Consider the following 6,271-nt stretch of genomic DNA (forward strand, 5'->3'; position numbering starts at 1 on the left):
TATGCCTTAGTTAGTATCTTTACTAATTTATAGCAACTCTCAAATTTAAGGAAATTATCAAACATATCTTTAATTCCTTTTTTCCCTTTAAACTTTGTGTTGGAGGTTGTAGATTTGGAATCAAACTAACCCATGCCTTTTGTTCTGCAGTAATTGTCTCTGTGTATGCTTTGCTTCTCAGTTCTAGTGGAGGAAGTCTATCTTCTTCCATTTCAAGGTATCTGAAATGGATACAAATAATACAAATAATAGCTTGTTATTCTAATGTATGTGCACATTCTTACCCTCAGCCAAAGATGAGGTAATGTTCAGTCAATTGAAGGTAACCTCTGGATTTCTAATCGGTGAAGGACAGCAAAAAGAATCTTGGATGTGAGAACACGGAATATTTTCCTGCTCTGGAGGGGGTCTGAAATACATGATCCAAGATGAACTGCAACTGTAGGAAAAAGGTTAAACAGAGGAGAGGAAAATTATCTTCTTGCCAATAGATGAAGTTAGGAGTGAAGTCTACTCTAGTCCATCTAAAATGTCATCAATATTTGTTTAAGCAAGCAAATATTGGCGTAACTTCATGAAGCAAGGAGGCCTGGGGGCATGGGGGGAAATGTTAGAATAAAACCATGTGAAAGATTTGCCAGTCCATTTGGCAAGAGCAGATGTTTGGGGGGGGGGGGGAATATCTACTGATCATCACAGAATTTTAGCCTTTGCATTGATTTGAATTCAAAGGGAAGAGGCAGAAATAGCTATACCAGCAAATCCAGAATGAACCTGAAGACATGAATGTATCACTGGAGGGAAATGCATATTGCAGTGACTGCCTTCACTGGAAACAATTCTAGTTAGGTTAAGAGAGTTGCAGGACCTTCATGGTCACCATGGGCTAGTATTTAACCTGACAGCAGCTCTAGTATTCAGTAGTGTTCACCCACAAGCCACATATAAGACTTCCAGATTTAGTATAATTATTTTTCCTTTATTTTTTTTTTTTTTTTTAATTTAAGCCAGATTTTCACACAAGGAAAAAAATCCACATTAGGTGAAAGCAGTCTTTCCCCCTTACAAACCTCTCCCTGCTCTTTGCATCTTCAAACACTAGCAGAATCATACCAGGACGTAACAGTCTGCTTCCCAGTGCTGCTGCTGGCACAGTGCACTTCCAATCCTTCATTAACACAGAGCTGCAAACACCTGGAACAATAAAAAGCAATAAAATATGATGAGAAACAGAGTGGCAGTGCCTTAATGATATATTTAGCTCTGACACACGTTGTGAAATTGCAAGCAAGGCCCTGTCAGTTTCCCATCCGCTTCAAGGCACAGGTCTTGGCCATACAGAGTGAAATTCTGGGGTTGGTCTCAAAGTCACACTTTCAAAGAGAAACAAAATGCTGATATATCACAGTGAGGCTGAACATACCTTGAATTAAGCAACCAGGAAGTGTTCGGCAGCCAGAATGCCAAAGTGACCTCAGAAGCACAGACTACATTAGCAACCTTGCACTTCCTCCAGAGGCAAAGATGGGATTGCACCCATTTGGGGATAAGCTCAGGGGTCAGTTTTTTTGCTCTGGAGGTACACTGGCTAGTGCTGCTGTGTCACAGTTTACCACTTCCCTGTCCTAAGTGCTTGAAAAGGGATTTTTAAAAGCTACATGTTAATCCAAAACTGCATCATGACAAAAAAATGAGATGATTAATCTGCATCAGGGCTTGCTCACTGTGCGTTTCTTTTCCTCCCGACGAGGTGAGGACCTGGGAGACATGCGGCTAGCCTGAAACCGTACTTTATGGTATTTCACAGCATCTTCCTGCAGAGGAGGTGACAGAAGAGAAGAAAGGAAGACTATCGTGGGAACCCTTCTTCATTTGTCAAATACTTCTCTACTTTTTGGAGAACACAGGTTTTGTTGCCTCCCACAGAAGTGCTTCAAAAGCCACCTTTTGTTCTTCAAAGTTATTGCTCTGTATATTGTTTTCCTTTTAAAAAATAAAATCCCAAACTTCAGTATAACCTGCACTCCTGGCCTAGGTTCAAGAGCCTGTAGGCAGGATTGCACATTACATAGGACAAAACTAGTATGCACACGCTACCCAAAGAAGTGTAATCACAGTAAACTTTCTCACTTCTGTATGAAATTCAGATATGCAAGTAGATCTGGGCATATTTAAAATAAATAAGCAAGCAAATTTTCCTTGAGCATGACCACAGTATAAAGTCCAAAATTGCCATCACTCCACAGTTACACAACAGAGTCATTACAGTTGCAGAAGGGAGGCAAAGATTGCGTACAAGAATCATACAAGACATGTGAAATAATTAACTTGATATGGGGTTTCTAATAAGGGCTGGAAAAAGTTTTCAAAGTCTGACTGTAGCACTAAAATGCATCTGCATGTTTTTTTCCTGAAACAATGTAAAAGTCTTCGAGAATGAAAAGTTAGCACAAAAGCAGTTCCTTTCAAAAGCATGCCTTCTTGCAGTTGCTGTCAAGAGCAGGCTGCTAGGTCACAGAAAGATCAATAATTTCCATTTTTTTTACAATAAATAAATAGAAGGATGGATGGTTTGCTCTATCAAGACAGCCTTCCAGTAGGTATTCTCATCTCCTGCCCAAAAGCATCATACATCATTTTGCTACCAATAATATAGCTGAGCTATTATATGACACTACATAGCTACCTTTAAGTGCATCACAGAAGAGGAAAAAAAGAGCAAGGCCCATATTAAAGGAAAGTTTGCTTCTGCTATGTATATGATGGCGGCTGAAAAGGGAACGGTCCTTCAATTTGTGTAACAGGGCTGGAGGACAGTATTCACATTAGAGCCCTTTTCACATGACATAGAAAGGCCAAGGACAGTTAGTGTCCTAGTTAAAATATATTTTCTTAAAAAAAAAATAAAAAAAAAATTGCAAAATATTTTAAAAGCCTGTTGTAGAGGCACTGAAGTGCAATAGGCTTACCAAGGGAGACTTTTCAGGCTTGGGAAATTTCATGGAGCCGGCACTATCCTTATCAAATTGTAACTGAAGATCTTAAATGCTTTTCCACATTTCAATGCCTCTTTCAAAGTGAAACGGTCAAAACTGCTTGATGAACCACAACTGAGAAGCAAAGGTGAGAGAGGAAAAAAAAAAAGAGCAATTTCAAGTTCATGCTTTGATTAATACTGACAGAGAAAAAAAAATCGTTTGTGTTCCAGACTGGGTGCCAGTGGATGGCAATTTCTCAGTGCCTCATTTCCCTCTGCTCTTACACGACAGCAAACAGTTCAGCTATTAGCACAAATGAAGAGCGCTTTGTGCTACACTCTAGCACCTTGGGTAGAAAGTATGAGGCAAACACTAAGCAGTAACGCTATTAAAATAAGGGAGAAGAGGGGAAGGTGATACTGGTTTACAGGCAGGGTAAAAAGTTCAGATTGTAATATAGACAGAAAGTTTATAAAATTCTTTCCATACTTTATGTGCCAGCATCAGGAGGCTGCTGAAGGACAGGCTAAGAGTACAGAGTAGAAGATTTTTTTATTATTTTGTTTTTAAAGCACTTTGAGACTTGCTTTGGAGACTAAATATTGGCTTATATTCCAGCAAAGACAACTTCCTGCAAGTGATTCATTACTTCTAATCCACAACCCATTACAGAGCAGCCCTCTGTCAGATTCTTGATTTCTCTTGGGACACCAGTACAATGTGAAAAGCTCAATAGGAGCTAAGAGCATTCATACCAGTTATAGCATCAGGCAGCTGAATTCATCTTACTGGAAATTTTTTTATTTTCTTTTATTCAGAGGAGGTGCAGGTTTCTGTGAAATTGTCTTTAGAGTAAGACACATCACAAGGATGTCATCAATGCAATAATCTCAATTCAAGCAAAGATAAATCACTTGAGCCAGATTCCAGTACTTATCTCAGGCCCTGGATGCTAAGCTTGATTACTAGAACAGCTCTACAGCACTATGCTAAGGCAAGGCTTGATCTCCAGGCTGCCTAATTCTTCCTGAAGAACAGAATTTCCATCCCTGATGACTAGCGATATGGACTCCTCCTCTGGGACAAATGGAGAGAAAAGAAGCCAGGTGCTTAGGTTACATTTCTTTATCTCCAGCTGTTCTGCACTACAATTTATCTTGAGCAGATCACTTAGGCTTTGTGCTCTATACACTTCCACACAGTGAAGGTGTATGAGGGGACAGCCTATCAATAATAGCAGAACACTTGCTTTGTCCCCCATCCAGGAAGTTGAAGCATTGTGTGAAGAATTTAAGAGCCATCGCAAACCTTTGGGATAATGCTAAGTAACTATCAAGAGTAACCAAGGCAAGTTCAGGAAAAAATATTTCCCTTAACCCGTTAGGCCATTAGTTCTACTTAAGAAAGAGGAGCAGACACAAAAATAATTCAATTCTGTTAGCTTAGTGGAAATTTGAAAAATCTGAGGGAAGAAAATTAAAATCCTCCATGAGTGGTTGTCTCCCTGTCTGTAAGGAAGAGAAATAAGAATCAAATTAGCTGAAATGAACTGGCGTAACATCACTAAACAAGTTTGGCCTTTGCAGTTCTTATTCCCAAATACTTCTAACTGAGGTCCTGTAACAAGACCTCTTTCTCATCAAGGGACCTACCATTAGCACCCCCACGAGAGTCTTGAAATACAGGAACACTATTATCTTCATTTTCAAATGGAGAATAAAGGTAAGCTGAGGCTCAGTGGTTTCCCCAAGGTCACAGCCAATGACTGGTAACTGAACCCAGGTTTCAAGTCACAAGCTACTGACTTTGCACTGCTCTGTTCTTTCTCTCTTTATTTTGCCAAAGGGCCTCCGTGTCACTGAAAACTGCCTCCTTGGTTTACGTATTCACTGATGAAGAAGAAAAGAATCCATAAATTATTCTAAAGGTACCAGAATAAGAAGCACCCTCCCACCTCTGCATAGCTGTTCTTGCCTGAAACAGCACAAGCCTTGACTCCCATAAGTAAGAGCGGAATCAGGCCCACAAAACTTTAGTTTGATTATAAGGAAATAGGTCTGGAGGCAAAACCAAACAAAGCCTACACCGACTTGTTTTCTCTTCAGCCTTTCATTAAGTTTCTAAACATGTTAATCTCAATCTGCAAGCTGCTATTCATCAAAACCCTGAATAACAGAGTGCTTCGATTGCAGACTGCATGCAGCCCACACCACCACCTAGATAATCCAACAGTTTTATCAGGAGGCACTAGTGTCTTACAGAGCTTTAATAATTTGTCTGGAACTTAACTTACTTCCATTCTTTCTTTCCATAACCTTTCATATATTCCCCTGACACTGGGTGTTTAGTGCTCCTGTAAACACAGGAAACATTTTTAGCACTTAGCTCAAGACCTCTAAAGTCCCTTACCTGGTTTCTATGCTACATTTTGACACCTGAACTAGGACAAATCTACCTAAACTGCCAGCACGTAAGTCAAGTCTGTTTTAATTGCTCCTGACAAGTCATTGCCAACCTGCGCCCAGACACAGACACTCTAGATTAAAAATGCTTCATTTCTTTACTTGATTTTGAAACTTTAAAAGGTGAGCAAGTCACTCAAAGGTTTATGCATGGAGAAAGCTATGCAAACCTGAGATATTTCATAAACCTTCTCTCGCTCACTCTCATACAAGGTTGAAGGGCCTGCCACAGTCTAAACCCCAAGCCTTGCCTCAAGAAAAAAATTCAAAGACATTTTTATATAGTATTTCTTAGCATTCTCCTGTTCACACCTTGATTGTTGCCAGGCACAAGGGTTTTTTTCCTCCATGGATCACTGGCCCTACTGTTCAAAAATAGGACTAGGTTTCAAGCAGTGTGATACGCATTTCTTTCATAATTCTCTCCGGATCGTATTTTCAATCCCTTTCCCTATAGCAACAAATGATGGGTATTGGGGGTGGGTGGGATGGGTGTTGTTTGTTTGTTTTAATGAAAGGTGAGATTTCCAGGTAATAGTATGATTTAAGGAGTCCAAGGTTTAACAAAGCAAGGCAGTAAATATAATGGACTTCTGATAAGTTTGTATGTGTACTCAACATTGCCAGTAGTTTAAACTTCTCATCCTCATCAAGTTTTTAAGATCTGGCTGTATGACAGAATATTTCTGTTCTTCCCAAACCAGCTGTTTGTCTGAAAATAAACTATTAGTCTGGGAGAAATGCCCATGGTAACATTCCTCTAAAAAGCCTCCGTGTCTCTGCATCTCCACTTTTGGTGGAGTTTTTGTTACCTTAATTTGTGTTTTCAAG

The sequence above is a fragment of the Accipiter gentilis genome, chromosome 12 (genome assembly GCF_929443795.1).
Source record: "Accipiter gentilis chromosome 12, bAccGen1.1, whole genome shotgun sequence".
In the NCBI taxonomy this organism is placed as follows: Eukaryota; Metazoa; Chordata; class Aves; order Accipitriformes; family Accipitridae; genus Astur; species Astur gentilis.